At 39.6% G+C, this 21,676-nt stretch overlaps 1 long non-coding RNA gene across 1 annotated transcript; it reads left to right on the forward strand.

Moving 5' to 3' along the window:
* Window positions 1–6,111: 6,111 nt before the first annotated feature.
* On the forward strand, window positions 6,112–7,232 carry LOC122802030. Its single transcript, XR_006364849.1, has 2 exons — window positions 6,112–6,181; window positions 7,135–7,232. It is a non-coding gene; the product is annotated as an uncharacterized LOC122802030 (long non-coding RNA).
* The last annotated feature ends 14,444 nt before the right edge of the window (window positions 7,233–21,676 follow it).

Below are 21,676 nucleotides of genomic sequence, written 5' to 3' on the forward strand. Positions count from 1 at the left end.
GCCTGGGGTAAATAAGCCCCCTAATTTAATTATCCAACTTTTCTCCTTTTGGTTTAGTATTGTATGCCAGCCCATCTTGTTATCGCTCTCACCCTCAATACGATCAATAATAATAAATCTGAAGTGTGCTGAGCCGTGTTTCACTGAATGCTTATATAAGGCACTAGAGACCATTTTATTCCTAATGTCATTCATCACTCATGCTCAGATATATGAATATGCAAGGGCCGGGAGGTTTGACCAACATAAAAAGTGGAACATGTACAAGTTGCCAAATAAATAAGCCAATCCGTACTACAATTCCCAAAAAAACTAATGTCATATACAATAGCTGGGCTTACTTCTGGTAGGTACAACAAACTTTTTGCAGCCATTAACATGATTAGACATAGACTCTGAGAGCAGTTCAGCATAGGCTGGTGTGTTCTCAGGGTTTGGAGTGGCTTTGAATTTTGAAAGCCATCATTTAATAACAATTAATTTGCCTTGAAATAGCTCCTAACCATTACAGGGCTTAATGGCATTACAGAGTGGGAGCATGACACATTGGGGTGTGCAGCATTCTCCCATATTTATAAGCACAAGGTCCAGTATGTTGGAGCCTCTGGTGGACATATTCCTTTTGGTCAAGGTTGTTTTATTTATGAAGTCCAGGAATCTCTGTGCCTATATAGTTGAGACCAGGTATATCATCTTTTTGTACAGAGGTATAGTTAAAGTCTCCCATGTGTTGGGTATCACATTTGATGGTAAGTGTCTCCAGTAGGTCCAGCTATGCATTGTGACCTTCTTGGAACATGGAGGGTGACCTATAACTGTCTAGGATATGGTAGGGGATTTTATCTATGGTGATCTGCACATGGAGGAAATCCAGCACATCATCCTGTTTGACAAACTTAGAGGTATGCTTGTTATTGATGCATATTGAGATACCTCCTTCCTCAGCCCTTATCTGTGCAGCTACTGGTCTAAGAGTGTGGAAGGCACAGAAACCATGCACTGCCAGGGTACTCTTAACTGCTCCTGGCATTGAGCAGTAACACATTGAGGTTCAGTTGAGTTGGTTTTGCTGTGTCAGTAGATTTGTCAATTTGGCATAGGTTGGCAATGTTGAGGGTAGTGCTCCATTTAGAACACAGAAGTGGTATCAGGAGGAATGAAAGATTTTTTGGGTTCCTTATTAAACATTATATCTGAAGACTACTGCAGGGTGAGTATACAGGGTCACAATACAAGGATGAGGCTTGGAATAGCTTAACCAAGGATGTCACCTGTACAAATAGACATCCAACATATGGGTGAACAATGCTGTCACCATTACCAATATATTGGCTTAAGAGGTGAAACAATGGACCTTCTTAGCTGATAGAAGGAATATTACAGGACCCACAACGCACCTCAGTTCTGTAAGTATATTGGCCCATAAACAGAGAATACACTACCAAAGCATGTAAACACAATCAAGAGTTCATTACTTTTTATTTCTTTTTCTGTTATGTGTAACTTCTGCCAGATTAAAGGAAAGAGGTTCAGCAGGAGACAGTGCAATGCCTCAGGGAGGTAGTGGGTAACTGAAATTCAGGTATGACTGATTGCCATTTCCTAATAGCACTGATTACACAAATAGGTTATCAATTTTCTGGACATCAGTCCAAAACTGTTTGACAGAGTAATACATGACCGTGAATACTTTACTTATTCAAAGTGCACATACCTGCACAAAGAGCTTATGCAGCATTGTATTGGTCAATGGTTAAGTGAATGTCGAAATTACTCTGCATGACCTAATACTTATTATTCTGAAATAAGTAAGTTACACTACCATTCACTCAGTTCTTATATACATTTAATGAAATGTACTGCATAGACTAGCCTTCCTATAGTTGCACTTTTTTTCATAATATTTATAATAGTAATAGGAGATTAACCTTTAGTGTGACAGAAATGTGTGGTCTCACAGTCATGTGGCTGTGAAAAATCTAAAAATGTATGTGAAATATGCAGTGACTGAGATATGTTATAATTATATGACGTTTATTATATTTTTCTGTGTAGTCTGTCCCTCAATCCCCTCTCTCCCTCTCCCTTTCAATTACATTTTGACTATCATTTCTGCTGCAACAAAACCATCAGCATGGGCAGCTAGACCGGCCACAGTGGTTCAGACCACCAGCTCTTCACAGGTGGCTGCAATGGTACCACCACAGGAAGCGCAAGTACCCAGCACCTCTGGTTCACATCCTGGCATATTTAACTCCAAATCCCCTGTACTACCAACACCAGCTGCATCAGGTAGCTCTGCTGAGGATGCTGGTTCAGTGGTACCCACTGGTAGTAGCGCCAGTTGAGGTGGTGATTAGGTCACCCAAAAAGAGATGAAAGGACTGGTGGAGGAAATCATGGAGAGGGGGCTCAATGGCTTCCTCACCTGGATGGAAAGTAGCCTGCAGCAAATCTCAAAATAGCTTCCCAAACCAGCACTGCCCCAGATCTCTGAGACAGCAGGCAGTGATGACAGTTCTGAGGTTGAGGATTAGATTCCCATTGCATTCAGCCTGGCTGGAGATGTGCCTCCAAACTCCCATACCTATCCCCAGTCATGGTGTCCCCCAACATTTTGTGCCCATCGTCATCACTGTCTGTCTTATATGTCCTGTATGTTTGCATCTGCTATCTAATCTACCCAACATACCTGTCCCTCTAATTCCTAAATACCTTCTCCAACTTTCTTCTCTCTTAGAAAGAAAAAAAAAAGGATAATGGCTCCTATCTCACAAAAAATGACCGTATACATTGACCTCCACTTCGCATGTGTGTGCATGACACACTTTATTTGGTCCAATCAGTCAATCAGCATTATTAAGGTTTTGTTACACATCCTTTATGATGTGACTGTCCAAAGTTATCAAATTCTTTGTACAAATGAAATGTTAGCTTGTGAGGAAATGGATAGCTATGATGCTCTTCCATCACCATCCTGTACATTCCTTAAGGATTCCCCCAGTGTCCTACCCTCTGTTTGCTCCTTATTTTTATCACTGTCTTACCAACCCCATTTCACACCTTTAATCTGGTCAAAAAATGTATTTACATACCTCACATATGGCCATAAATGGCCCATAAACAAAAATCTTTTTTTCTGCATTCAGCATTTACAAAATGCTTGGCTTTGGGCAGCACTGGTACCCATACTTACGTAATGTAACTGCCTTCAGCTGCATTCATAATGTGTTCCTTGCATCACTATGATTGGACCCGATGCATGACAGAATATAATACTTATATCACTATAAGGGGTCAGTCATTATTATAACAGGCTTGAGGGTTTTATGAATCCTTGATGGGATGTTTCGGTTATTGGTACTGTTGTGAAATATGATTAACACACTGTCCCTTCCTTCATACGTTTGTCATTGTCCATTTCACTGTGATTTCTGCAAGCTGAAATGTGACTTCTTTTTTGGTGGGCACAGGCCTACAGAATTTTGAGTAAGATTTCCAGGTGTTTGAATCAGCATTTTGCACACATTGTGTAACTTCTTCTTCTTCTTCTTCTTTCAGCTTTTTCCCGGTTAGGGATCTCCACAGCGGATCAGCTGTCTACACATGATTGGCAGTGGAGTTTTACAGTGTCAAGTTGCCAGCCCGGTGCCCAACCTTCCACAGAAGGCACACAAATGCACACACTCACACCTAGGGCCAATTTAGAATGTCCAATCCACCTACAGCATGTCTTTGGAATGTGGGAGGAAACCGGAGCACCCGGAGGAAACCCACACGACCACAGGGAGGACATGCAGACTCCACACAGAAGGCACCCCAGCTGAGGATCGAACCGGAGGACCTTTTGCTGTGAGGCGGCAACGCTAACTGCTGCACCACCGTGGCCGCCCTGCACACATTGTGTAACAATTTTCTTTATTATACTATTTTGCCTTGTGAAGCAGTAGATGACTTAATGAATGAATAGATGTAGTAGATGAAGTAATAGATATGTTGTTCTCACATTGATATCATGCTTATTCCATAATTTCTCTACCAGTATTTTCTCCTAGGCGTGTTCCCTATTTTCAACACTGTCATGAAAACATCATTTCAAAGTTTTAATCATGTCAAAAATTAGATTCACACATCACACACATGGCTATAAATAGTTTAGAAAGAAAAATGTATATTTCTGCTCTCATAATTTGCATATAGCTAGGCATCAAGCATGCACTAATACTTTGCTACTGGTCTCATAAATGAGCTTAGCAGCAGTGCACTTCAGTAAGAAATTGTGAGAGACCTTAAGTCATGTCATTGGCCTCTATTAGTTGTATATGGATTACTGGCTTATTGTTTTCCAGATATGAGGAATCAATTATAATACAGCCTGTATACTTCTGTAATTGAATGAGTGTGGCAGTGTCCCACATTACCCTTCCAAGTGTGTCCCATTGAACTGGTAGAATTACAAACATATTTACAGAGTAATATTAATGAGTACAGTGTATATGTTTTGCATACATACCTTGTAAATACCTTGCACACTGTACAAACATCACAGAGACTTATCTATAATGCACACATAAACTCAAGATGTGCATGTGATAATCTGGAGATTAGCAGTTTGACTGCATGGGTGGCACCTCACTGGTTAACATCTGAGACTATCACCCAACACATAACTGTTCAATACACCTTAATGTGACACACACACACAAATATATATATATCTATATCTATATCTATATATCTATATATATATATATATATATATATATATATATATATATATATATATCATTCCTTAACACAACAGTTATGTAAATTATGTGATATATGATTTATTGCTATAGTATGTTATGAGGTGTGATTAACACATTGATGTCTGTCAGACCACATTGCCCATTGCCCCAAATTTATATTGTGTAAACTACAACTATGTGCTGTCTGAGAGTTGCAATAGAACTTTTCATAGGGCATCAGCAGTTAATGCACAGTTTTATAGAATGTGGACTTTGATAGGTTGGTGTCTGAATCCAGAAATGTGTAGCATGGATTTGTTTGAAAATATTGATAAGAAGGAACAGCTTATCCATCAGATCTAATGCATAAAATTCAAAATAGTGATAACATTTAAGCTGGTAGATGAAATCTTCAAATCCTGCACTCCCTTTTAAGTAAAATATATGCTTTGCAACATACTGTCAAGCAAACCCTTCAAATATCAGCTGTGTGACACCTGTAATAAGATTTCTCCTGTGGCATCAGCAGTTAATATACTTTTGGATAGAATACAGACTTAGACAGGTATCTAAACCCAACAATGTCTAACTACTGTGGTTGTGTAACAGATTACTGACAGGAACGAATGGCTTAATCAACAGATGTGAGGGGGATAATTCAGCCTCATGGTAGCATTTATGTGGCTTTGAAATTTTGATCTCTCAAGCACACGTTTTTGGAATACATATCCATTCAAACAAACTTCTCAAGTCATCCCTTCAATGGTGTGCTTTCCGACAACTCGGCTATGACTTGTAGTGCAGCATCAGAGGTTAATACACTGTTGTACAGATATGGACTTAGGCAGGTGATCAAATGCAGCAATGCTTATCTAATGTGGTTGTGTAACAGAGTACTGACAGGCAGGAATAGCTTAATCAGCAGATGTGATGCTGATAATTCAACCGCGTGGTACCACTTAAATGCCTGCTCGATTTTGATCTGTGAAACATACTTTTGGGGAGTATATATATATATATTCCTGCCTGTCAGTACTCTGTTACACAACCACATTAGTCAAGCATTGCTGCATTTGATCACCTGCCTAAGTCCATATATATATTCATAGCATTTCTGCTGTCTGTCTACTTCTCGGGTCGCATCTCCCGACCTAAAGGTAGCCCCCCGCCCTAACTTTATGTGAAGTTCCCAAGACCCATACTGCTCTCCTCAGGGAATGCTCTGACCAGGAGTTAACTTCTACTCACACACAGGGTAGCCCCCCGCCCTAACTTTATGTGAAGTTCCCAAGACCCATACTGCTCTCCTCAGGGAATGCTCTGACCAGGAGTTAACTTCTACTCACACACAGGGTAGCCCCCGCCCCTAACTTTATGTGAAGTTCCCAAGACCCATACTGCTCTCCTCAGGGAATGCTCTGACCAGGAGTTAACTTCTACTCACACACAGGGTAAATCCAAATCATTGTTGACGCCTTAAAAGTATATATTGACATTCTTGACTCAGGAACCTGATGGTATCGCTAAGATAATTACAGTCCTAAATATATTTACCTGAAAACTGCTTCTTCACAGCAGAACTACAAATAACTGTTGTAGTAACTCCTAGCAGTGAATTTCTGCACTCAATGCCTGCTCTCTCTAAGACCCCTGTACTCCTGGCTGGAACTGGAATACATACGTCAGACAGTTTTGAAATAATCCTCCAGGTTCACTGTTAACCTCTCACTTCATAGCATTTCTGCTGTCTGTCTACTTCTCGGGTCGCATCTCCCGACCTAAAGGTAACTTCATAAAAGGTCTGGAAAGCTAAACTGTGTGTTTACTGCAGTGTTTTAGACCTTTTGCACTCAAATCAGTTAGTGGACTTACTCCTGCTTTGCATTGTACTGTATTACCAGATTCTGTTGTTAAGTTACTAACCTTAAGTTCTACACGTGTTGCTGGCCACTTCTAGCGTTGTTTTACTCAATGGTATAGCGACTAAGTCTGATGTTATCTGCTCCTATTATACAGTGCTTGAAAGTGTATTTAGCACATATTTTGATGTAATTTTGCTATTGTGTTGCTGACGCACTTCTAGCGTCGTCTTACTCAACTGTATAGCGACTAGGTCTGTTGTTTGCTGCTCCTATTTTAGAGTGTTTGAGAGTGTCTTTAGCACCTATTTTGATGGTATTTTGCTTATATCTGATAAGCGACTTGGCTGTTACTGCAGAAGAAGAAACTCAAAGTGTCTGCATGTGTCTGCAGTATGTGTGAAATACTGTTCTTTCAAGCTGTATGCTTTCAATACTGCTTCTCCTGACTGCATGTGAATTTCTCCATAAAACTGTTGTATAGCTGAGCTTTCCTAGTTAACAATAGCTACTCTAACATCCCATCTCTTTCCTTTATCTCACAGGTAGCCCCCCGCCCTAACTTTATGTGAAGTTCCCAAGACCCATACTGCTCTCCTCAGGGAATGCTCTGACCAGGAGTTAACTTCTACTCACACACAGGGTAAATCCAAAACATTGTTCGCCTAAAAGTATATATTGACATTCTTGACTCAGGAACCTGATGGTATCGCTAAGATAATTACAGTCCTAAATATATTTACCTGAAAACTGCTTCTTCACAGCAGAACTACAAATAACTGTTGTAGTAACTCCTAGCAGTGGATGCCCCGCTCCGCTTCGCCCTCGCTTCGCTCGGGCTCCGCTCCGCTCCCTCCCCCCTTATCCCACCCGCCCCCAGTACCCCTAAAGTTATAGGTATAGCCAGCCCCTCCCACTCTCCCCTGCAAATCCAAAGCTCACACTACTACTCCGCCCACTTCAAGGCCCACCCCCATTACCAATTCTAACACCAAATCTCCTCCCCTCCCTATACCCTCTCCTCATCCCTATCATGGCCAGACTCAATTATTCTATCACCCCTCTCACATCTATATTACTCATCACTATCTATTTCTTAACAAAGTATGAAAATCAATCTCTGTTAGGAATCCCCTTCCACAACGGCCACACCAACTCCCAATCCTATCTCAATGGCATCTCTATTGCATCTTCACCCTACCAAGACAAAACAATATCCCCCAAAGTAGTCCATCTCACACTTCACTACCCTAAAACGCCAACTAACAAAACTTACCTCAAACTACTACTTAAACTGCAAAGATTTTACTTTACCTGAAAAATCGAATAATCATTGCTGGTGATATCCATCCTAACCCAGGTCCCACCACAATATCTGACTCTAACCCCACTAACTTAACCCTAATCTACAGACTCCTTCTAATACTACATCTGAACCTAAGAAGCATTAACAATAAAATTCACACCCTACATGCCATGATAGCTACTCACTCTCCTGACATTATGTGTCTAACTGAGACATGGCTAAAACCCACCACTAAGGATCAAGAGATCCTTCCACCCGGTATAATATCTACAGAGCTGATCGTGCTAAGAAAAAGGGGAGGAATAGCTGTAATGTTTAGAAATACCCTGAATATCCTTAAGAATCCATTACAACCCCTACAATCTCCAAAGTAGAACTAATTGCCCTAAAATATGCCTAAATGCTCAAAATGCCTCAACCTCATTGTTACCTATATCCCACCTGGGAAGAACACAGACAACCTTGAGCAAACCCTGTGCTGGTTAGCCACCAACTACCCTCAAGAAACCATAGTACTTGGAGACGTTAATATTGATTGGTCTCTCTGTTCTACCCATACAACCCCACAACCCATCAACCTACATGGTTTTCCCAACATATCCTATCCCTACCAGAATTGGCAATACTCTCCAAAAGAAAGTACCATAGACTTGATCCTTACCAATAGAGACTCAAACAATTATACTACAGGCACCCTTCCCAATGACCTCAGTGACCACCTTATAACTTATATTCTTAAACATAAATGCCCTACTTCCATCCCCCCCGTATATAGACTAATCAGAAACAAAAAGAATTTTATCCCACAACTATTTCTTGCTGACCTAAAATCCTGCAACTGGACCATATTAAGAACCCTACCCTCCAAGAGAGTGTGTCCCACTTTAACGACACATTCCTTAAGATACTTGACTCACATGCCCCACACAGACAAATTAGATCCAAAGTACGTATAGCACCTTGGCTTTCTAGAGAAACTAAAACCAAAATTAAACTCCGTAACCAAGCCTGGGAGAGATGGAGAGCCACAAAACCCCCAAGAACGTACTAAATTTTTACAACTAAGAAACACTACCAAAACAGCCATTATCCAAGACAAAAACAATACTTCTGATCTCCAGCATAAACACCAGAACAACCCAAAGAAATTCTGGGCAGGTTTTAACAACCTCCTGCACCCTGGTAAAACTACCCCAACCCCGAGAAACTCATTGAGAAAGAACAGGAAGTAGTAGCCAATACCTTTAACTCCTTCTTCACCGAGACAATCCAAACTCTAGCCAGTCAATTAACCTCCTCCCCATCTGCCTCACAACCCCATGATGATGCCCTACCCGTTCACTTTAAAGCCAGTCTCCTCATCCTACATACGTATCCTCTTAAAAAAGCTCAAACCAACGACACTAGCAGCTGATCACCTCCCAGCAGAATTCTTACAAATTGCGTCTGATGTCATTGCTTACCCCATATCAATCCTTATCAACAGAACCATTTCTGAAGCTAGTATCCTCTATTTGGAAGATTTCTTATATTATTCCGCTTCACAAAGGAGGTTCCTCCACGGAAATCTCAAACTATAGACCAATAGCTATACTGTCCCCAATAGCAAAAATTATGGAAAGATGCATTCACAAACAACTTCTTAACTACCTCACCTGTAATCATCTCTTGTCTAACTCCCAACACGGCTTTCGTCCCCACCATAGTACTACCACTGCCCTTCTTTCCTTTGTCGACTCCATTAATAACAATCGCAATAGCAAACTAATATCCTCTGCCCTCTTTCTTGACCTATCAAAAGCATTCGACATGGTCAATCATCAGCTCCTTCTGTCAACCCTTGCGACCCTACATCTGGACACCCCAGCACTAACCTGGTTCAATGCTTACCTCTCTGATAGGCAACAAGCTGTCCTGTGGCAAAACAGACTATCAGGCCTGCTCCCTAACACCATTGGTGTTCCTCAGGGCTCAATTTTGGGTCCACTTCTGTTTTCTATCTTCATTAAATGACCTTCACTCACTCAGTCATCCCTCAATCCACCTGCATCCAATATGCCGATGACTCCACCTTGATCTGCTCTGATGTCTCCCTCCTGAATCTCCAGTCCACCACTCAACTCTGTTTCTCTCAAGTAGAAAAATGGTTCACTGACCGGCAACTCCTACTCAACCCAACAAAAACTAAACTACTATTATTTTTCCACAACGTCTTCTCAACCCTAGGAAAGAACTCCCAAGTAATAATAATACAACCTTCCATGTTAAATCCAATAATGGGACTATCATAACCCCTGTCACCAGTACCAAATTACTAGGTGTAACTATTGATCATAAGCTCAAATTTGACATTCACATTACCCAAACCGTTAAATCTGTTAACAAAAAACTTGGATCCATGTACCGAATAAAAAACTTTTTAACTCCTAATGCCAAACTAACCATTGCCCGCACACATCTCCTCTCTACCCTCCTCTATGCCTCCCCAGTCTTTTCTTTCCTCAATAAACATGAACTTAATATGCTCTCCCTGGCCTATAACCACATTGCTAGATTCATAACAGGTTCCCCATATCGCACCCACCATTGTCTTAATCTGAGAAAACTTGGTTGGTTGGAACTACCCAACCTTCTCAAACTTAATCAACTCACGGAAGCCTGTAAAATAATTAATCAACCAGATAGAACTCCCTCACTGTGTAGTATACTGACCCCATACACAAACCTAACTAGTCTGCGATCATCCAACAGCACCCAGATCCTAACTATTAAAGCTAATAACTCGGGCGGTGATGCCCTCTTTGCCAACTCCATTGGCAAGCCATGGAACTCCCTGCCAAACTACCTGAGAACTATAACCTCGCAATAAGTTCAAAATCGACCTGAAAGAATATCTCAAGACACAATGGCTATGCCCATGTCTTGAACCTGACTAACTTCTCATATCAAATCCATCTAGGCCCCTTCCCTCTGGACCATGTCCCCTTCCATATCTTTAAAATTCACACAACCCCAATGGAAACGGGTGACTCTTGAACTAGTCTACACACTATTATATATAAAACCTCACAGCTATGTATTACCTGCTGATTTGTATCTTACCTGATGAGCTATTTCTCTCATATTACAGCTACGATAAATTTATTTCCCTTATTGTATATGTGACAGGTCCCCTTATCAATAACTTGTATTTTTTTCAAACCATGTATCTTGTATAACTTGTACTCTCAACTTGTGTCTAACCATTTTGTCTGGAGCTTTTCTCCTCGGGCCTCTACTGAAAAAGGATATGTATCCAGCTAGACTAGCCCGGTTAACAAATGTAAAATAAATAAAATAAATAAAATAAATAAATATATCCATCTAAATGCACTCTGCAAGTCATTCCTTCAAGTGTGTGCTTTCTGATACCTCTGAAATAACTTTGTTTGCGGCATCAGCAGTTAATACACAATTATATAGACTATGAACTAAGGCAGGTGTTCAAATCTGCTAATATATAAGTACTGTGTGTGTGTGTGTGTGTGTGTGTGTGTGTGTGTGTGTGTGTGTGTGTGTGTGTGTGTGTGTGTGTGTGTGTAAGAGAACAGTGACATGCAGTACTGGCTTACTCAGATGGGATGTGGATAATTCAATATTGTGGTAACACTTACAAGGCAACAGGATTATGAATCCTCAACCCCCCTTTTTAAGTGAGCCATTTCCATTCCAATATACTGTTGAAGTCATCCCTTCAAGTATGTACATTCTGAAGCCTCTGGTATGACTTTGCCTGTGGTATAAACACTTAATATACAGTTCTAGAGAATGTGGACTTAAATATACAAGTGTTCAGATCTAGCAATGTGTACAATAACAGTTGGCAGGATTGGCTTAATTAAAAAAGTGATGTAGATAATTGAACCTTTTTGATTCCTCAGACACCATATTGGGCAAAACATATCCTTTCAAACTCGCTGCTCAGTTTATCCCTTCTATGGTGTGCTTTGTGACAACTGCACTATGTCTTCTTCAATGGCATCAGGGGTTAATATACACAGTCCTGTAAAATGTGGAGTTAAATAGGCAGGGTTTTTAATTTATTAATGTGTAAGTAAATAATGTTACTTAAGAGATGTGATATGTCAAATTCAGCTTTGGGGTAACATTACTAAAGTAAGCAATGTTAAATGTCACAGTCATCTTATGGGTAAGACTTTCAAAGGGGATGGGTTTTAACACCCCCCCCCATAAATGTTATTTCTTGGAAATGAGCCCCTATGTTTTCAAGCACACTGCTCAAGATACCCATTGTATTGTTTGCTTTCTAACCACTGCAATAGGAATTCTTCTGTGGTGTCAGCAGTTACTGAACAGCCTAGACACTGTAGACTTGGGCCGGAATGTGGTCACATCCTGCACAGTGAGTAGTATGACCTATGTTAATAAATGATAAAAGACAGGTGTCAGATTCATTTATGTCTACACTAAGTGTTTTAGTCACTAAAAAAGATTACACTAAGTGTACATGTAGTCCACACTTTGTGTTAACCTTTATGAATCCTCCTCAGTATTTAAGGCTCTAAGAAAGTCAGTTGGAATACTAAATTTGGAGAAAGAAGGTGTGAGCTATGCTTATGCTGTCTGTTTATTCAGAACATTGTACACTTAGTGTATGCATTAACGAATCCCAGGAAGGACTGGCTTAATCCGCAGATGTTATGTGCATAACTGATATAGTGCTAACATTTTAGCATGGGCATGATTACAATCCTCTGATTGTTATACTGACTTTTAATGGAACCCACATGTAGTTTAATATAATGCTCAGGTCGACCCTTCATCTATGTGCTTGATGACATCTATGTTGTGAATAATTCTGTTGCATCATCTGTTAGTGCATAGGTGTAGAAACTGCATGAATTACAAAAACAGGTGTTCAAATGTAGGAGTATGTATCTTCTATGATTGCCTAAGATAAGAAATGTTGATAGGCAGGACTGGCTTAGTTAGCTTATATAATTATGTACAATTCTATGTAGGGTTACATCGATGCAGGTAGAGGGTTTTGATCCCTCAAGTTTTTTCATACCTTTTGATATTTTAACACACTACTCAAGTAATCTCTTCAAGTGCATGGTTTCTGACAGCTGTAACACAATTTTGTGTATGATGTCATTAATTAGGGCACAGGTTCAGTGAAAGCTGAAGTAAATGGAAGATGTTGAAATCTAGCAGTGTGCAACTTATTTTCCTTTGTTCAGAATCAAGTGGCAACAGGTACGAATGATGTATTCAACAGATGTTGGTTTGTATAATTCTACATAGTATCAACACTGTCACAGGAGCTGTGTTCTAATCCCCAGGAGATACACTCCTTTTAATGCAACCCACATGCATTCAGACACACTGCTCATGTTATCCCTTCAGTTGTGTTCTTTCTTACAACCATGTTATGACTTTTTTCTGTGGTTTCAGAAGCAAATTCATATGTGTACAGATTGTTTGACTTCAATGGGCATGTGTTCACATTCAGCATTATCTGTCTTGTATGACTGTGTAAAACACACATACACACACACACACACACACACACACACACACACACACACACACACACACACACACATATATATATATATATATATATATATATATATATATATATATATATGAGATTGCTACAGAATCCTAAAAGCCCAAAATCCTGAGACCAAAATCCTGAAAGTTCAAAATACTGAAAACTCTGAAAACTCAAATTCCTGAAAACACACAGGATGCCAACACTTACTATATTCCACCACAAGTACATACAGAAACATATTACCCTTCAACTACACTAAGTGCAATCTTAGAGTTGATATATTTAAGTAGCAGGGAGTGTGGGGGCGCAGCACCCCACATGGAGGGTGCTGGGGTGCTTTCCCCCCTGCTTATACTAGGAGAACTGTAATATTTGTGTTTTATTTTTTTTCTGTATGTACTTGTGCTGGAATATGTAAGTGTTGGTATGCTGTGTGTTTTCAGGATTTTGAATTTTCAGTATTTTGAGTTTTCAGTATTTTGAACTTTCAGGATTTTGGGATATCAGGATTCTGTATGTATGTATATATATATATATATATATATGTGTGTGTGTGTGTGTGTGTATATATATATATATATATATATATATATATATATATATATATATATATGTGTGTGTGTGTGTGTGTGTGTGTGTGTATATATATATATATATATATATATATATATATATATATATATATATATATATATATATATATATATATATATATATATATATATTGGAATGGCTTACATTTTGACTGGGTCAGTTATCTTCATCTCCTGATTGCTGAACATCCTTGTGAGCATGGCCTGTATAATGATATATGTATAACATATTTTGTTGTGTGACAGTTAACACAAAGAATAACTAAACAATGGTGAGTACTAGTTATTGTCATGTTTTAGTTCTCTGGCAAAAGAAAATTTGTCTCTGCCAGAATGGTTTTGCTGACAGTCATGGAGTGGAGGTATGTAATGATGCATGGAGGACAGCAATTTACAGGCCGGTCTAAAGGTGTTATATGTTAACTGTAGCAGTTTCCATAGTTTACTGACAATCTGATTTGATGTTGCAACTGTCTGTGAGGTATGTTGTGTGTTATGATTAAGGTATTGGGATTTAATGCACTATGCTAAGCACAGTTCAGTTTTTATTTTCCAAAATGTTATCAAAACGCTTCAGATTTCTATTGTGTCATGAGCATGTTAAATGTTTATGTATGGCAACGTGAACTACTACACACTTACTGCAATTCTCACATAAATACACGTTTTTCACTCCCATCAGATTGTACTTCAAGGTAGTGCAAGAACCAGTTGCTCATACACACTAACGAAGTAATGCACACATGAGTTGCAATTATTTCTGCTTGGAGGTAACTTTCATAAGTGATCTTGCTGTCAGACTTTTAATCATGTCCATATTCATACACAGACATGCATACAATTACTAATGAACTGTCTTCACATAACTGTTTTCTGACAAGATTTCCATCTCAGTACAGGTTTTCTGACTTGTTCACATCTCCTGTGTATGTGTATCTCACCTGTTACGATTTATACATCTGTAACAATTTATGCATCATATTCTCTTCCACATGACAATTGTGTTTCTATGGCATAGCCTTTCGGATGGTGGTCTATAATTGATTTAGATCTATTCTGAATCTCACTTCCTGCCCCTTACAGCATGCACTGTCTTACTTCCTGCCCCTCACAGCATGCACTGTCACAACTGTTATTGTATCCACTTTCAATACTTATAGGAGCAGTGTGTACAGGTGAGCCATAACTTTTTGCATTTGTCCACACATTTAAGTATTTTCTTTAACAGTATTCTTGTATTGGTAGTTTGATACTTATGCTCATGGGAAACTCAAAACTTATGTTAATTGCAAATCTTTTACAACAGATTTTTCCTTCTGAACATGTTCTGATTGCTTTTCTTTCTTAATGTGAATGTCAATGCTAATGACGATCCATGTGTCCATTAATGCAGTCAGTGCAAAGTACAACAGTGTCTACCATCCTTATCCATGTGTTTGTAGGTTTCCCCTTGCATTATGCATTTCTGGTTTACCTATCTGTTGTTGTGACATGCACATGCACTCACTTATAGATCTTGAGTTTTTGTGTATACGCCTTTGTTTACATCATGCACACACATAGGTCAAAACCTTCCTCATCTCGATGTGGCCACAGACCTGTGTTGTGGACTTGAGCTGAGGCTGCTTAACATGTTGGGTGCCTTGGCTTCTTTCATATTTGATTAGCAATGCTGCTCATCACAAACAGATGGCCAGTCCTGTTAGGCCCAACATGACATGTTCATGACATAAAAGAATCACTGGGTTAGTTTCTGATTAGCCACTGTTATCATAAAATTTAGAAATATTGTGAATAGAAGAGAGCCCAGTACTGACCAGCAAAGAATAAGAGTATTAAATCAGTTATGTTAGGCAGATAGCCTCCATTCAATGGTTTGCATGGGATCAGTCTGTGAGGTAGATGTTAAGCCATCTTAATGACTGGTCAGAGAACTAGTGCATCCAAATTAAGGCAAGTGAGATCAATCATTCTGATGTATGTTAATTATAAAAATGAAATCATGGTTTTCATGAGTAAAATGTAGGGAGTTATATCAGTGTGGAGAAACTGTAATCTCTAGTCATTAAAAAGTTTTTATTATAATCTTTTGTCAATCTACATGTAAGCAATATTAAAATGCATTCTAAGTGAAGGACACTGAATAAAGCAAACTGACAGTTTTACCCATATGAAATATATACAGAAATACAAGTAAAAGAGTATGAACATTTTGATCTAAACTGCAAGATTCCATGAGATATCATGTCTCTCCAGTACTCAATCCAAATAAAAAAAAAAAATGTAAGATTTGTTTTCTTGAATACTGTAGTTCCCAGAGCAGAATATTTCAGCTAGATCAAAGAATAGGGAGCCAGCCACTTTGCCCCTGTTGAGGTTCCTCCTAATGAACTCAAAAAGACCCAGCAGCTCTACCTCTGTGCCATGCCAGGGATGGAGTCCATATTGTTATCATTATTCGGCCATTGGATATAATGTGGTATAGTAGATGGTCTAACTAAAGATATGAATATGACAATTAAATGGACATTTGCAATAAACCCAAGTTCCATCTTAGAGCAAGGGGACTATTATGGAAAAGGGCTGTACATCATTTTGCCAATTGCACTTCATGCAATTTACATTTGTGCAAAAGTGCCGTTTCGCACAACGAAAAAATGAATGGTGCAATGTCAAACCTTACAACAATGAATGCAATACAGCATTCGCTGTTGTAAGGTTCAACATTGCGATGCAGATCGCACTATAGTGGGGATCGGGAAATGTACCCTTTCCCTCACTATAGTGCGATCCCGGAGTTTGTATATTTAAGTAGCAGGGGGTGTGGGGGTGCAGCAGAGCTTGCCCCCCCCCCCCGCAAACATGTTTTTTACTGTGTAAGTCACAGTAATACTGTTCGCAGAAGAGTGATGAATGTTTCAATTATGTCAAATTAGAACATTCACCACTAGGAGTTCAACTTTATTTGTGTTCAACATTATAAATTTTGAATTTTTGTTTTGAATTAATAGCAATTCGCTGTTGTTTAATTTGGCGAAATAATAGTAAACCATGTAAAAGTTCCAGTTCAGGTGCATGTTCTGGGTAATCTGGAAAACTCTGCTTGGAATTCCTTCCTGGTGACCTGATCACATGAGGACACTCAGCCTCAATATAATCAATATAAACTGTACTGTAAAACTTCATATCTCAAACAGTTCCACATTTATGAAATGAACCACCATTTCAATTAAACTAAGCCCATCGGTTCATACCTTCAAGAAGGAATTGGATGACTATGTATGTCTGCAAGTTTCAACATGATCCAAGGCATCAAGCTACTCAGTGGACAAAAGGTATTCAATCTTTTCACCAAACATATAAACTTATTTATTATTGATTGATTGATTTATTTGTTCACTTGTTCAGTTTAGTAAGAAGGATGCAGCACTGATCAAAATGGACCTATTTCAGTCTCAGGCTGGACAAATATAAATACAGTAGACAAGCAAGTTAGCAGGAAGCATTATGGATACAAACAACATGTTGTGTGAAGATAGCAATGAATCAATAACAGTATAAGGGACAGTAAGGAGGAATGATTAAAGTAAGGATGGAAGAGAAAGAAGAATGAATGAAATAATGAATGGATAGAGTACAAAGCATAAAATATTCCAAATGTATGGAAAAGACACAGAGAAATTAACCCAATACAAAATAAATAATGAGGAAGAGATGTCATGTATTAGTGTAGGAAAATAATGTGAGGAAGACACTGGTGTCTGATTGGTTAAGGGGAGGAGGGGGGGAATTGGGTGATGTGTCCAGAGAAAAAACATTTGCAAATTGACTCACACTTGAGATGATCTTTAAGGTGAATATGGAAAGAGAAGTATAGGGAAGAGAGGTATTCCTGGAATTTTGGGACTAAGATGGAGAATGCATGGTTAGTATAATGAAGTGTGACTGACATTGAAGAAATGGATCAGAGTGGTTAAGACTTCTTAGACCATAACAGGAGGTCATCTGAATAGGCTGGACATGGGGAGGACAGAAATGTTCTTTGAGGAACAAGATGGCATATTGTTGGAAGTAGGTAGCCAACTGGTTTTATTATCCTCAATGCAACAATATTCCTTTCTAGGGGAGAGGGTGATGAAATGGCATTTAGAGTTGCTTATAGTTTGGATGGTGGAGGAGATTTTCTTGAATGCTGCTGCAACCAGTAGAAGTCCATATTCAAGCTGTGATAGTAGAATGCTTTTGCCTATGACATTCCTGATTGGTCTGGAGAGAAAGGGGGAAATTGTATAGGACCAAAATAAGAGAGAGTGGTTTCTTCTGTATTTGCTCTATGTGAAGGTGAAAATGTATTGCAGGATTAAGCCACGTAAAATATTTGAAGATGTTTTGATCAATGGGGTTGTCAAGATGGTCATGGATAAGAAGAGAGAGAGAAAGAGAGATAATGAGAGTTGTTTTGCCATTGAGGGGAAGTACCAAACAGCATTGTTTTAGTTTTGGAAGTATTCAGGATTAGCTTATTCCATTTGATATCATGGGATCATATGGGATTAATAGGTTATTGACCCTATCTGGCCTTTTTAAGCCTAGCCAGGCATTCAAAAAATATTAGCCAGGTTTTGGACCAATAGCTTTTGTGGGTGTACATATAACTCTGGCATGGCTGGTCAAGAATTTACAAGGTAACTCTGGCATGGATGGTCAGGAATTTACGAGATAACGCTTTGTAATAGAGACACAGGTGCTAAACCAGAGGTAAATTTATGATTTCCTGTCCATCGATGCAAGTTGTGCATCTATAGGTGCAGGTGCGAACTCTGCCATTATGACTTAAGCTAGTCAGCATAAGGGATGGTTATTTTAAAGTGCAAACTAGTTTGATTATTCCCAAAAACTTGTAAAACAAAACATTATAACTCACATATAAGCCTGTTGACTTCTGGATCACCTGTCCGCTCATGATTGGCAGTGGAGTTTTACGGTGTCGAGTTGCCAGCCCGGCACCCAACCTTCCACAGAAGGCACACACACACACTCACACCTAGGGCCAATTTAGAGTGTCAAATCCACCTACAGCATGTCTTTGGGATGTGGGAGGAAACCCACACTACCACAGGGCGGACATGCAGACTTCGCACAGAAGGCACCCCAGCCGAGGATCAAACCGGAGAACCTCTTGCTGTGAGGTGGCAATGCTAACCGCTGCACCACCGTGGCTGCCCAATACATATAGGCCTGTTGACTAACAGTGAAAAAATGGATTTCTGGTGTTAACAGATGCATATATGCTATTGAGCCCAGTTGGATGATCTGACAGATAAGTGCACCAACTATAACAAGCATAAATACAGCACTGTTGACTAAGGCAGAAATGTCATTAAAACTATGAGTATAGTTTAGTACAGATTTTTATAAGCTTTCAAACAAAGGAGTATTTGTTAGTGACTCTTGATGAATATACAAGCTTTCTATTTACTGTGCCAACAAGATTCACAGAAGTTTTCATAATTATTTCAAAAATGGTCTGCATGTTTTTACTTGTTTTATCCCTGATATGTTGCAGACAGAAAATGGCACATGATTTAATGAACAGCATTTTTCCATATTTGCTGCATACTTAGTGTTGAACATCAGAGTAATATCCTTGTGGCCTCAAGCAAATGGACTATTTGAAATGATCATGGACCTTTGAGAAAAGGAATCAAACAGCCAACATTAAGAATATGCACTGGATACTACGCATACAAGTATTCTCGAAAAAACATAGAACCACATCAGTTTTGCTAGTGGACTGGTATCAGCATGATTGTCATGCAAATCTCCATACTCCATTATTAAAAACAGAATTTAATCTTTTGATTTGATTCACTCTGTTAAGGTTATTGACTTTCAAAGCATACCAAGGGAAGGCATTCCCTGTCAATAGCTGAATATCATTCTCAGTATTACTACATTTTCTGCCAATGTAACTCATCTATAGTATGAAATATACTACACATTTATCGATATCAGAGCTATCTGTTTACATGAAACTGGCTTGAAAAAGCCAGAGAGCTACAAATACTGACTCTGAACATAGCATGTACTTTAGTTGCCTAAAGATTTGTTTTGCTTCAAGTGCCCATTTAACTTTCAAGGCAGCCTTTACCTTGGTAAGGTCAGTCACAGGGTAAGCAGTGGTAGCAAAATAGATGCTGATAGGTACTGATGTTCCAGTGGAGAGGGTGACTACGAGGGAAGAAGGGAGTGGTAGTACCAACGCTGACAGTGAGACACTGCTGTCAGAAGAGACTGAGATTCCAGTGGAAAGGGAGCTGTGAAGGGTCATGAAGTAAGAATTGAGACAGGCTCAGATTTCGGACCCTACATTATGAGGCTTGAAGGAGGTAGCTAAGGAAAAGGGGAGACTGTATACTGGAACAAAGGGTTACTGTATACAGAGTGGTCCCTTGAGGGATGGCTTGAGGGTGAGGTAATACAACAGTTGGTGGTGCCCACAGCCTACCATGTGGCACTTCTAGCCATAGCACGTTACATTCCTTTTGCAGCCATATGGGCATAAAGCATACCATGAGACATATCATGCAGAACTTTTATTGGCCTGGGATTGCAAGGGATGTAACAGATTACTGCAGAACCTGTGAGCAGTGCCAAAAGGTAGGAAAGGCAGGAGACAAGGTCAAAGCTCCTTTGATGCCTTTGTCTGTGATTGATGAGCCATTTTGGAGAGTAGCTATGGATATTGTTGGGCCTCTGAGTACCCCATGTTCCACAGGGAAGATGCATATCCTGATGGTAGTAGATTATGGTACTAGATACTCTTAGGTGGTGGTTCTGTCCTCTATCGAAGCAGAGAAGGTGGCAAATGCTTTGTTAGAGATTTTCAGCAGGGTTGGTTTCCCAAGCAAAAATACTGACTGACAATTTCATATCACATCTGCTGGCTTGTCTGTGAAAGTGCTATGGGCAAAGCACCTAAAAACTACCCCTACCACCCCCAGACTAATGGTCTTGTGGAGAGTTTAAACTCTACACTAAAGACCATGCTACAGTTGTTTGCAGACCAGTTTAAGAGAGAGTGGAACAAATACTTGCCCCATCTGCTCTTTGTATTCAAAGATGTACCACAGGAATCCACAGGTTTATCATCCTTTGAGTTACTGTATAAGCATAGGGTGAGGGGGCCTTTAGATTTGAGTCATAATGAGTGGCAGGGTGAGTGTGAATCCTGCAAGGAGTCTGTTGTGGCATATGTTTGAAACCTCAGGACAAGGCTTACAGAGCTCATGGGCTTGGCCCAGGAGAACCTGGCAGGAGCCCAACAGCAGAAAAAGGTCTGGTATGACAAGAATGCTCAAGCTAGAGAGTATGCTGTGGGGCAGCAGGTTATGGTTCTTATTCCTATCAGACACAATAAGCTGCAGACAGCTTGGAAGGGACCCTTCAAAGTGATAAGGAAGGTTAGTGGCATTAATGACATGGTAAACCTGCTAGGCAGGAAGCAGAGGCACAAATTGTACTATGTTAACATGATAAAGCCTTACCATGATAGGGAAGCTTTGGTATTGAGTATTTGCAGTGGATGACAGGAGGAGTCTGAAAGGGATCTGGTGACTGATCTC

Source organism: Protopterus annectens, chromosome 5.part0 (assembly GCF_019279795.1).
Source record: "Protopterus annectens isolate FY-2018-M chromosome 5.part0, PAN1.0, whole genome shotgun sequence".
Classification (NCBI taxonomy): domain Eukaryota; kingdom Metazoa; phylum Chordata; order Ceratodontiformes; family Protopteridae; genus Protopterus; species Protopterus annectens.